Source organism: Moschus berezovskii, chromosome 22 (assembly GCF_049115385.1).
Source record: "Moschus berezovskii isolate FMDL1 chromosome 22, NW_MosBer_1.0, whole genome shotgun sequence".
Taxonomy (NCBI): domain Eukaryota; kingdom Metazoa; phylum Chordata; class Mammalia; order Artiodactyla; family Moschidae; genus Moschus; species Moschus berezovskii.
In genome coordinates, this window is record NC_142481.1 from 63,271,366 (window position 1) to 63,285,053 (window position 13,688).

Consider the following 13,688-nt stretch of genomic DNA (forward strand, 5'->3'; position numbering starts at 1 on the left):
TTCTAATTTTATTGATTTGGTTCTTCTCCCTTTGTTTCTTGATAAGTCTGGCTAGTGGTTTGTCAATTTTATTTACCTTCTCAAAGAACCAGCTTTTGGCTTTGTTGATTTTTGCTATAGTCTCTTTTGTTTCTTTTGCATTTATCTCTGTCCTAATTTTTACAATTTCTTTCCTTCTACTGACCCTGGGGTTCTTCATTTCTTCCTTTTCTAGTTGCTTTAGATGTAGAGTTAGGTTATTTAGTTGACTTTTTTCTTGTTTCTTGAGGTGTGCCTGTATTGCTATGAACTTCCCCCTTAGCACTGCTTTTACAGTGTCCCAGAGGTTTTGGGTTGTTGTGTTTTCATTTTCATTCATTTCTATGCATATTTTGATTTCTCTTTTGATTTCTTCTATGATTTGTTCGTTGTTCAGCAGCGTGTTGTTCAGCCTCCATCTGTTGGCATGTTTAATAGGTTTTCTCCCATAATTGAGATCTAATTTTACTGCATTGTGGTCAGAAAAGATGCATGGGATGATTTCAACTTTTTTGAATTTACCAAGGCTAGATTTATGGCCCAGGATGTGATCTATCCTGGAAAAGGTTCCATGTGCACTTGAGAAAAAGGTGAAATTCATTGTTTTGGGGTGAAATGTCCTGTAGATATCAATTAGGTCTAACTGGTCTATCGCATCATTTAAAGATTGTGTTTCCTTGTTAATTTTCTGTTTAGTTGATCTATCCATAGATGTAAGTGGGGTATTAAAATCTCCCACTATTATTGCATTATTGTTAATTTCCCCTTTCATACTTGTTAGTAATTGTCTTACATATTGCGGTGGTCCTATGTTGGGTGCATAAATATTTATAATTGTTATATCTTCATCTTGGATTGATCCTTTGATCATTATGTAGTTTCCTTCTTTGTCTCTTTTCACAGCCTTTGTTTTAAAGTCTATTTTATCTGATATGAGTATTGCTACTCCTGCTTTCTTTTGGTCTCTATTTGCATGGAATATCTTTTTCCAGCCCTTCACTTTCAGTCTGTATGTGTCCCTCGTTTTGAGGTGGGTCTCTTGCAGACAACATATATGGGGGTCTTTTTTTTGTATCCATTCAGCCAGCCTTTGTCTTTTGGTTGGGGCATTCAACCCATTTACGTTTAAGGTAATTATTGATAAGTACGATCCCGTAGCCATTTTCTTTATTGCTTTGGGTTCGAGTTTATACACCCTTTCTGTGTTTCCTGTCTAGAAAAGATCCTTTAGCATTTGTTGGAGAGCTGGTTTGGTAATGCTGAATTCTCTCAGCTTTTGCTTGTCTGTAAAGCTTTTGATTTCTCCTTCATATTTGAATGAGATCCTTGCTGGGTACAGTAGTCTGGGCTGTAGGTTATTTTCTTTCATCACTTTAAGTATGTCTTGCCATTCCCTCCTGGCCTGAGGAGTTTCTGTTGAAAGATCAGCTGTTATCCTTATGGGAATCCCCTTGTGTATTATTTGCTGTTTTTCCCTTGCTGCTTTTAATATTTGTTCTTTGTGTTTGATCTTTGTTAATTTGATTAATATGTGTCTAGGAGTATTTCGCCTTGGGTTTATCCTGTTGGGGACTCTCTGGGTTTCTTGGACTTGAGTGATTATTTCTTTCCCTATTTTAGGGAAGTTTTCAACTATTATCTCCTCAAGTATTCTCTCATGGTCTTTCTTTTTGTCTTCTTCTTCTGGGATTCCTATGATTCGAATGTTGGAGCGTTTAAGGTTGTCCCAGAGGTCTCTAATATTGTTCTCATTTCTTTTAATTTGTTTTTATTTTTTCCTCTCTGTTTCATTTATTTCTACAATTCTATCTTCTAGCTCGCTTATCCTGTCTTCTGCCTCTGTTATTCTACTGTTTGTTCCCTCCAGAGTGTTTCTGATCTCATCTATTGTATTATTCATTGTATATTGACTCTTTTTTATTTCCTCTAAGTCATTATTAAACCTTTCTTCCATCTTCTCAATCTTTTTCTCCAAGTTATTTATCTGTAACTCCATTTTGCTTTCAAGATTTTGAATCATTTTCACCACCAAAATTCGAAATTCTTTTTCATGTAGATTCCCTATATCTTCCTCTTTTGTTTGTGTTGGTGGGTATTTATCTTGTTCCTTTACTTGCTGGGTATTTCTCTGCTTCTTCATCTTGCTTATAATGCTTTGCTTGGGGTGGCCTTTCCCTCTTCTGGCCGTTTGTGGAGTTCTCTTTATTATATAGTTTCCTTGCTGTGTGTGGGGTTGGACAGGTGACTTGTCAAGGTTCCCTAGTTATGGAAGCCAGTGTCGGTGTTCTGGTGGGTGGAGCTAGATTTCTTCTCTCTGGAGTGCAATGAAGTGTCCAGTAATGAGTTATGAGATGTCAGTGGGTTTGGAGTGACTTTGGGCAGCCTGTATATTGAAGCTCAGGACTAGTTTCCTGTGTTACTGGAGAATTTGCGTGGTATGTCTTGCTCTGGAACTTGTTGACCCTTGGGTTTAGCGTAGGTATGGAGACGTTTGATGAGCTCCTATCGATGAATGTTCCCTGGAGTCAGGAGTTCTCTGGTGTTCTCAGGATTCGGGCTTAAGCCTCTTGCCTCTGGTTTTTGGTCTTATTCTTGGAGTAGTCTCTAGACGTCTCTATCTGTCATTTCCAAGGTGGTTCCCTCTGTTTTAGCTTCTGTCTGCTGGTCTCTTCAGTGTCTAATTTCCGCCCTGATACTAGGGGGTGGGTGGACACTTTTTAAGGCTCAGTTGTTCAGTCCTGTTCTGGGAAGGGAGGAACGCTGCAGTCGATTATCTCTGGCGTCTGTGGGGAGTGCTCGCAGCGTTTCGGCCACACTGGGTTTGTCCCCGCTCACAGCACGTATGCTGTCCCAGTCTACACTGCACAGGCTCTAGGTTGCTCTGCCGGGAACTGTCCGAGGCCGGCACTGGGTTGTATGCACTTCCCAGGTCTGAGCGGCTCAAGTTCAGGATCTCAGGTACTCCACAAAGGCGCAGGCTTGGTTGGGCCTGCGTTTTGTGCCTTCCCCAGTCCGAGCAGCTCAGGGGACCAGGTGTTTGGTGAGCGTGGTCTCTGCGACTTATCGCCTCCCCAGTCCCCGCCACTCAGTTTTCTGGGTGTACAACCGGCACACCTTCTCAGGGGTATATCGACCGGCCCGAGCCCAAGAAGTCCTGAATAGCAACAAGGCTGCCTGCAGTTTGTATCGGATGCCTTTCTGGGGCCGCGGTTGCCCGCTCCGGCTCTGGCTGCACTCCCTGCCTGTCTCGGTGGGGAATGGGGGATGGGCCGACCGCAGCCAGCTCGCTCTGCTCAGTCCTTTATTCTGTGAGCGGGGCTGGCCGAGTCATAGGTTAGAGCTTTCCGCCTTTTCGTGGGGAAGCTATCCCACAGTCTGCTTTGCTCTCCCCAGTTCTCTCAAATTGTTCTCACGGCATTCAAGCCCAGTCCTCTCTCTAAGCAGTTCAGCCGGCTCCTCCCTGCCCAGCCCCCGCTTGCTAATGGCGTATGCAGGCGTCTGCGCGGCTTCTCCGCTGGGAGTTACTGTTTGGCGGGTAATCTGTGGGTTTTAAAAAAATCTTAAAAAAAAAAGAGGGTTATGTGGCCCTCTGAGCTTCCAAGGCTCGCCACAGAATCGCCAGTGAGAATGTGTCCTGGTGTTTGGAAACTTCTCTCTTTTTAAAGCCTCCCTTCCCGGGACGGAGCTCCGTCCTTACTTCTTTTGTTTCGCTTTTTATCTTTTATGTTTTTTCCTACCTCCTTTCGAAGAAAATGGGCTGCTTTTCTGGGTGCTTGACGTCCTCTGGCAGCATTCAGAAGTTGTTTTGTGGACTTTACTCGCGTTCAAAAGTTCTTTTGATGAATTTGTGGAGGAGAGAGTGGTCTCGCCGTCCTATTCCTCCGCCATCTTGTTCCTCCTCCTAAAATTGAAATCTTATCAAACATATTTTCTGACCACAATGCTATGAAGTTAGAACTCAATCGCTGGGGGAAAATAACTGTAAAAAACACAAACATATGGAGACTAATCAATACACTACTAAATAACCAAGAGATTGTTGAAGAAAGCAAAGAGGAAATTTAAAAAGAACTTAGAAACAAATGACCATGAAAACACAAGGATCCAAAACCTGTGGAATGCAGCAAATGCAATTCTGAGAGGGAAGTTTATAGGAATTCAATCATACCTCAATAAATAAGAAAGATCTCAAATAGACAATCTAAGCTTACACCTAAAGCAATGAGAGAAAGAACAAACAAAACCCAGCCTTAGTAGAAGAAAAGAAATCATAAAGATCAGAACAGTAATAAGTGAAATGGACACAAAGAGAATAATGGCAAAATTCAATGAAAGTAAAAAACTGGTTCTTTGAGAAGATAAAAAAAATGGATAAGCCTTTAGCCAGACTCCTTAAGAAGGGAGAGGATTGAAGTTTAAAATAAATTAGAAATGAAAAAGGAGGAGTTACAACTGACAATGCAAAAATACAAAGGAGACTTTGTAAGTTACTATAAGCAACTATATGCCAATAAAATGGACAACCTGGAAGAAGTGGGATACTATTTTAAAAGTTTATATTTGAAAGCCCCATCCCTAAGGATTTTGATTCAGTCAGTCTGTGGAAGAACTCAGGGCTCTGTGTCTCTAACAAGTGCTTTTGGTGACTCTATTGCCAGTGGTCTGCTGACCGTACCCTCTGGTGACCAGCATATTTTTAGGCCCACACTCGGCTTAAGAGAGTAGCATATTGGTTAATGAAGAGATCAGAACAGCATCACAGGAACACGTAAGAGAGCAGAACCTTAGTAAGAACCTTGGAACACCTTTCAAAATCAGTATAACTTCATGTGGCCAACATCTCTGAAGTCTGTTCTCTATTTTCTTTCTTCTTAGAACCTTTCTTGACATTATTTGGTGTGAAATGACCTTGTGAATTCTGCTTTCTGCTTTGATAAAATCCTATCTCTCAGACACATCCCTCTCTCATCCCTTCATAAAAGAATTGTTGTTTGGCTTTTACTCTCTTTATCACTCTCAGAATGGCGCTCTTATTTTTGTTGTTTAGTTGTTAAGTCATGTATGACACTAATCTGCTTTAATAATATGCCTATGTTATTCACTCAAGAGGAAAATATCCATTTTCAGAACAGAGGACAATGCTGTACCTGCTGTGCTCTTGACTGTCTCCATTGGTTCTCTTGCTTGGGGTAACCCACACCTCAGACTTCCTGGATGATGTACAGTCCAGGAGGTCAATTGTTATGACAACCATATCTTGTTTCATACAAGGCTTTCTCTTGTAACTCTTTATAAAGACTAATTTTGCATTGTACTCTGTACTCTAATATGCAATATATAGCATACTATAGTTCTCCAAGATAACGGATAGTTCTCCAAGACACCTTATATCAAGGGTTTTGAATTTCAATGATAATGGCTTCTTCAGAGCCAAGCAAATTGCAGTTCAACTATATAGCTACTGTTTAATCTCCCAAATGAGACAGGGAGAGGCCAGGTAGGACATTTTTCATAAGCAAAAAGGTTTTAAACCTTGAATGCAGACTTTAAAAACGTGCATATATTTCAGGTAACAAGTACTTGGCTGCTTTATAATAAAAGGTCTTCTCAATAAATATTGCAGAGCCAGCTCAAACTAATCATAAGAAAGAGGAGGAGGGCCACTCAACCATGAGGAGTTCATTTTGGCAAAATGATGGGTCAGAAGGGGCTACCCCCATAACCAAGTTATTTATTTGTGTTTAGCTCACATAATATTCTTTGAATTCAGACCTCTAGCAGATTTTTTCTAGGGCATTCAAGAGAATGCATAGTGACTACAAACTGACAGAAATAATGTGCAGGTGTCCTGGCCACTGAACCTGTCCCATTTACACACTTTTCCTGACAATCTCTTCCCCTCCCACTTCTCTTCCCCTCAACATTGACCCACGATTCAAAGCTATGGCTGGAGTAGGCTTGATAAAGCCAAGCCTAGGACATTCGTTGTCAGATGCCCATCAGTGAGAATTGTTGACACATAGGTGGTTTTAAATCAGGCCTGGAATGTTATCTTCCTTGGCCAGAGTCTGTTAACTGCTGGGTTTGTTTCCTCTCTGGAACTGTCATGGTGTGTGTCTGTGTGTTCTTATGCACACAGGGTAACACAGGGGAAGAGGATCATTTTGTGCACTACCCTGATCTAGCTTGTGCCCCCTTTGAATTAACATGAGTGGGCAGTGGGGTAGTTGTGATGGCTATGGTGGTGCTGCTTCTTAAAACTCTGTCAGGTCAACCACAGTGATTCTGGGAGTAGCCTTTGCGGTACAGCGAGGCTATCCACTCCTCATGCTGAAATCCTCAGCATCAATAATCAGCCTCCCCTTCCTTGCCTTTTGCATGGTCCTTCTCCAAATGAGATTGCTGATTAAAGCCCTCCCATGTTTTAAGGATCAGCTCAGGAGCCACCACCTTCAGGAAAACTTCCATAACCTAATGGCACAATTTGCAATTATCCGTTTGCCTCAGTTTGGAATGGATCATTACCTTTAGCACGCGCGCACGTGTGTGTGTGTGTGTGTGTGTGTGTGTGAGAGAGAGAGAGAGAGAGAGAGAGAGAGACTTTGTAAGCTTTTTTAGAATTTTTATTAAAATAATATTGCATACTGGTCAAGAATATGAACATAGGATTTAGACCAAGGATCTAATGCTAGTTCTGCCACTTAATACCTGGGGGAATTTGGGCAAATTACTCCCATCTCTACAAACCTCCATTTTCTTATCAGTAAAATGTGAAATATAATACTTTGAGCTTTCCTTGTAGGATTATTGGAGGAATTCCATGAGATACCCAAACTAGGCCCTGCTTATAGTATATGCTCATTATATGTTGCTTATTGTTATTATATTCATTTGTTCACTAAAAAATATGAGTCCAGCGCTGTATCAGACACAGATACAGAGAGGAAGGCTCCCTGCCTTGAAAGAATTTACAGGTCCCTGGGAGAAAGACACATACACTAACAAGAGTCTATGAATTGCAGTTCAATGAGGCAAATTTGAAGGTCCATCTAGTGTTTTACCAGTGGTCATGTATGGATGTGAGAGTTGGACTATAAATAAAGCTGAGCACAGAAGAATTGATGCTTTTGAGCTGTGGTGTTGGAAAAGATTCTTGAGAGTCCCTTGGACTGCAAGGAGATCCAACCAGTCCATCCTAAAGGAAATCAGTTCTGAATATTCATTGGAAGGACTGAAGCTGAAGCTGAAACTCCAATACTTTGGCCATCTGATGTGTCGAGCTGACTCATTGGAAAAGACCCTGATTCTGGGAAAGAGGGGAGAAAGGGACAGCAGAGGATAAGATGGCTGGATGGCATCACCGACACAATGGACATGGTTTTGGGTGGACTCTTGGAATTGGTGATAGACAGGGAGGCCTGGTGTGCTTTGGTTCATGGGGTCACAACGACTGAGTGACTGAACTGAACTGAGGCAAATTTGATGGCAGAGGATAAACCTTTGTGGAGCTGTTAACTCAGATGTGTAAACTCTGTCTCATCTTGTCATTTGCTTGGGTGTCTCTGTCTGCACCATTGCACCATACATTCCTGAAGGGCAGGAATAAAATCCAGATTTGATTATCTTCAGGTTCTTGGAAAATCATAATTAAATAACTTACGGTTACATATTAGATTCGAAACAGAGAGCTGGACTTTTCCTCATCTTCCTGTGTTTCCACCAGGCCCATCTATCTTTGCCTTCTCAAGTTACAGGTAGTACTGGGCAAGTTCTAAAGAGCTCCTGCAGTGATGGTGGGGCTTTTAAAGTTCCAGGTTATCATGAGCAGATGACCATATTGGTTGGCATGGAAGGTTTCTGGTGGGTGCTGTGCCAAGTCAGAATTGACTCACTGTCCTTTCTCTCAGCCAAGGTCAACACCGTGGGCAAGTGATTTCCAGGAGCTGGAGGCCTCTGGGGACTCTTACCCTGGTGGGTAGTTACATGTTTTTACGAGCGTGGCTTGATTAATTAGCTTCTGAAAGGATTGTACTTATTCCCAGAGAGGCTGTTAGGAAGCACCTTTGTTATTTGGTCCTTGTGAGAAACGATTAACTAAAATTCACACTCTGCAAAATAATTAACGAAGAATGGTGACACTACATTATGTACTCATTTTGAAGAAAAGGTCTCTTAGATTGCAACTTAGAACTTTAAATTATTTTGGAGACTAGCTTTGGCTTTTAGATAGATTATAATAAAAGCAAATTATTGTACATTTTAATAACTGGCTTCAGTGAATAGGAGGTATGATACAAGGCTGATGACTGTGATGTATCTCATAAAAGCTAATTGACAATCTAGTTCTTTAAATACCACAGGAATCCATCATAGTTAACATTACTACGATGAGTTCCAAAGGAATTAAAGATGATTTACCAGCCGTTGAGACATTTGGCTAATATTATATACACTGAAGGAAGTAGTAACAAAGATGAATACTTTTAGCTACCTCTAATTGCCTCATTTGTAAACAGATGCCATGCTCAGCACCTCTAGTTCAAGGGCACGTACCTAGTTGGGATAAATGTGGCATTGTGATTATGTCCTTTTGGTACAGACTAACAAGTCCATTCTAAAGGAGATCAATCCTGGGTGTTCATTGGAAGGACTGATGCTAAAGCTGAAACTGCAATACTTTGGCCACCTCATGCGACGAGTTGACTCACTGGAAAAGACTCTGATGCTGGGAAAGTTTGGGGGCAGGAGGAGAAGGGGATGACAGAGAATGAGATGGCTGGATGGCATCACCGATTCTGTGGACATGAGTTTGGGTGTACTCCGGGAGTTGGTGATGGACAGGGAGGCCTGGCGTGCTGTGATTCATGGGGTCGCGGAGAGTGGGACACGACTGAGCGACTGAACTGAACTGAATGGGGTATGGTGTTTCTCTTCTTGGAAACAGCTGGTTTGTTTTTTCCTTTTGTTCCTCTCCTGAGAGACTCTGTGGAAAGGGTTGCAATGTGATCCACTGGGTCCACTTGGAAACAATTCAACAGAGGCAGTTCACACTTACTGACTTCTCAAACTGGCCAGGAGGTTGATGAGAGGGAAGAGAAGATTTGGTAAAAAAAAAAAGGATTCCTCTACCAAGGGCATTAGGCAAGGGTTTCCTAGATGAGTTGGCTGAGGATATTCAAATCCTGGTTTATAGACCAGAGGTCACATCTGATAAACACAGAGTATTCTATCTGTCCTCACAGTGTTAAAAAGAGTTTTGGGTCACTGTTTAAAAATCTAGGATTTGGAAGGTGTCTTTCTTAGAACACTACAAATCTGATAAAACTACACTCTGAATCCCATAGAGTAGGAGGCTCTGTCTCTTGAGAGAGGTTATCTTCTTATCTCTGACTTGGTTCATAATTATCTCACTTTCTTGGACCTCAGAGATTGAGTCTGAGTACTGTATCACCAGAGACCACTGATTCTAGAACTTGACAAGGACTCTAGGCAACTTAATCATAAAAGGCTTCTGCTTTGTATTCAGAAAGATTTTAGACTCAAGCGTTGACCCAAGCATCCTTTGTTTCAGCTTCTTGGTTCTCAGGCCCTGTGCTCACCACTCCCCTCCTCATCACCAAGCTTCATACTTGGACTTCTTCAGTAGAGAAGAAACATGACCTAGTTGAAGATTAGAAAATAAAATAAATAATCTGAGTGAGAAAACAAAAATCTATAATGGGGTAAAGTATGGGAAGCCAGCAGCTCCACATTCTGTCATACTTTGGGCTTTTTGTAGGCAAGGACAGTGGGAAAAGTGACAATCATGTTAAGTAAGAGGAGTCTCTATTCTTTTATTGTGTTATCACAGCTCAGGTAATTTAGTTTTGTAGTACTTCTCATACTGTGAAGTTAATACTTTTGTTAACTTGCTCTTTCTTCCACTAGTTAATAAACTCACTGAAGGGCAGGCATGATGCCATATTTATCTGGGTATAAACTGGGTCTTCCCAATCCTTACCTGCTTGCAGGTACAATGGAACAACATGTTCAATTGCACATATTTGGCTCTGCTTCTAACTCAGAACTCTAGTCCTATGTGAAATGTCACTCAGGATTTCTAGGACATTCAAGGGGGTGGCTTAGCTTCCCAGATGGAGCTAAGTGGTAAAGAACCCACCTGCCAATGAAATAGGCTTAAGAGATGGGAGTTCAACCCCTGGGCCAGGAAGATCCCCTGGAGGAGCAAATGGCAACCAGCTCTAGTATTCTTGCCCAAAGAATCCATGGATAGAGAAGCCTGGTGGGCTACAGTCAATAGAGTCATGAAGAGTTGGACATGACTGAAGCAACTTAGCACAAATGCGTGCACAAGGAGGTGGCTCACCTTTGTTGAGGAGAAAGATTTCCTCTACCCTTCTGAGTTCTTCTGTTGAGTCAGAATTAAATTGGCATGTGATAGATTGACAGGAGAAAACAACAAAGTTTAATAACATGTGTACACGGAAGAGACCTAGGAAAACCGAGTAACTCTCCAAAATGGCAAAAACCTTTACCTTAAATATCATCTTTGTTGTTCAGTCACTCAGACTTTTTTGCCTTTTCCTACTGTTCATGGGGTTCTAAAGGCAAGAATACTGAAGTGGTTTGCCATTCGCTTCTCCAGCAGACCATGTTTTGTTGTAACTCTCCACCACGACCTGCCCATCTTGGGTGTTCCTACACAGCATGGCTCATAGTTTCATTGAATTAGACAAGGCTGTGATCCATGTGACAAGTTTGCTTAGTTTTCTGTGATTGTGGATTTCATTCTGTCTGCTCTCTGATGGATAAGGATAAGAGACTTATGGAAGCTTCCTTTTAGGAGAGACTGATTGTGGGGGAAACTGGGTCTTGTTCTGAAGGGCAGGGCCATGCTCAGTAAATTTTAATCCAATTTTCCATTGATGGACAGGGCTCTGTTCCTTTTTTGTTGTTTGGCCTGAGGCCAAACTATGGTAGGGGTAATTAAGATAATGGCAAACTCCTTCAAAAGGATTTGTCCATGTACTGTTGTATTCAGTGCCCCTGATCCCACAGTAGGCCACAGCTGACCCACGACTCCGCCAGAGGCTCCTGGACACTCACAGACAAGTCTGGCTCAACACAAGAAAAAGAAATGCAGAAAGGCAAAATGGTTGTCTGAGGAGGCCATACAAATAGCTGAGAAAAGAAGAGAAGTGAAAGGCAAAGGAAAAAAGGAAAGATACACCCATCTGATGTATAGTTCCAAAGAATAGCAAGAAGAGATAAGAAAGCCTTCTTCAGTGATCAATGCAAAGAAATGGAGGAAATAATAGAATGGAAAAGACTAAAGTTCTCTTCAAGAAAATTAGAATTACTAAGGGAACATGTCATGCAAAGATGGGCACCATAAAGGACAGAAAAGGTATGGACCTAACAGAAGTAGAAGATATTAAGAAGAGGCACAAGAAAACACAGAAGAACTATACAATAAAGATCTTCATGACCCAGATAACCACGATGGTGTGATCACTCCCCTAGAGCCAGACATCCTGGAATGTGAAGTCAAGTGGGCCTTAGGAAGAATCACTATGAAAAAAGCTAGTGAAAGTGATGGAATTCCAGTTGAGCTACTTCAAATCCTAAAAGATGATGCTGTGAAAGTGCTGCACTCAATATGTTAGCAAATTTGGAAAACTCAGCAGTGGCCACAGGACTGGAAAAGGTCAGTTTTCATTCTAATCTCAAAAAAATACAATGCCAAAGAATGTTCAAACTAGCACACAATTGCACTCATTACACAGTCTAGCAAAGTGATGCTCAAAATTCTCCAAGCCAGGCTTCAACAGTAGGTGAACCAAGGACTTCCACATGGTCAAGCTGGATTTAGAAAAGGTAGAGGAACCAGATATCAAGTTGCCAACATCTGCTGGATCATAGAAAAAGCAAGAGAGTTCCAGAAAAATGTCTATTTCTGCTTTATTGACTATGCCAAAGCCTTTGACTGTGTGGATCACAATAAAATGTGGAAAATTCTTAGAAATGGGAATACCAGACCACTTTACATGCCTCCTGAGAAATCTGTATACAGGTCAAGAGGCAGCAGTTAGAATCGGACATAACAGACTGGTTCCAAATTGGGAAAGGAGTACGTCAAGGCTTTTTATTGTCACCCTGCTTATTTAACTTCTATGAAGAGTAAATCGTGTGAAATGCCAGGCTGGATGAAGCACAAGCTGAAGTCAAGACTGTTGGGAGAAATATCAATAACCTCACATAGGCAGATGACACCATCCTTATGGCAGAAAGTGAAGAGGAACTGAGGAGCTTCTTTATGAAAGTGAAAGAGGACAGTGAAAAAGCTGGCTTAAATCTCAACATTGAAAAAACTAAGATCATGGCAGCTGGTCCCATTACTTCATAGCAAACGGATGGGGAAACAATGGAAACAGTGAGAGACTTCATTTTCTTGGACTCCAAAATTGCTGCAGATGGTGACTGCAGCCATGAAATTAGAAGATGCTTTCTCCTTGGAAGAAAAGCTATGACCAACCTAGACAGCATATTAAAAAGCAGAGACATTACTTTGCCAACAAATGTCCATCTAGTCAAAGCTATGGTTTTTCCAGTGGTCATGTATGCATGTGAGAGTTGGACCATAAAGAAGGCTGAGCGGCAAAGAATTGATGCTTTTGAACTGTGGTGTTGGAGAAGACTTTTTAAGGTCTCTTGGACAGCAAGGAGATCAAATAGTCACTCCGAAAGGAAATCGGTCCTGAATATTCATTGGAAGGATTCATGCTGAAGCTGAAGCTTCAATACTCTGGCCACTGGATGTGAAGACCTGACTCATTAGAAAAGACCCTGATAGTGGGAAAGATTGAAGGCAGGAGGAGAAGGGGATGACAGAGGATGAGATGGTAGATGGCATCACCTACTTGATGTACATGATTTTGAGCAAGCTCTGGGAGTTGATGATGGACAGGAACGTCTGGCGTGCTGCAATCTATGAGTTACAAAGAGTCAGACAGGACTGAGCAACTGAACTGAACTAAACTGAGTCACTCTGGCTAGATAGATCTTTGTTGGCAAAGTAACATCTCTGATTTTTAATATGCTATCTAGGTTGGTCATAGCTTTTCTTCCAAGGAGAAAGCATCTTTTAATTTCGTAGCTGCAGTCACTATCTGCAGTGACTTTGGCGCCCAAGAAAATACAGTCTCCCACTGTTTCAACCAGGATTTTTAAAAAAATTTATTTATTTTAATTGGAGGCTAATTACTTTACATTATTGTATTGGTTTTGACATACATTGACATGAATCTGCCCCGGATGTATATATGTTCCCCATCTTGAATCCCCCCTCTCACCTCCCTCCCCATCCCATCTCAGTACACCAGCCCCAAGCATCCTGTATCATGCATCAAACCTGGACTGGCGATTCATGTCACATATGATAATGTGCATGCTTCAATGCCATTCTCCTAAATCATCCCACCCTCGCCCTCTCCCAAAGAGTCCAAAAGACTCTTCTATACATCTGTGTCTCTTTTGATGTCTCGTATACAGGGTTATTGTTACCATCTTTCTAATTCCATATATATGGGTTAGCATACTGTATTGGTGTTTTTCTTTCTGGCTGACTTCACTCTGTATAATAGGCTCCAGTTTCATCCACCTCATTAGAA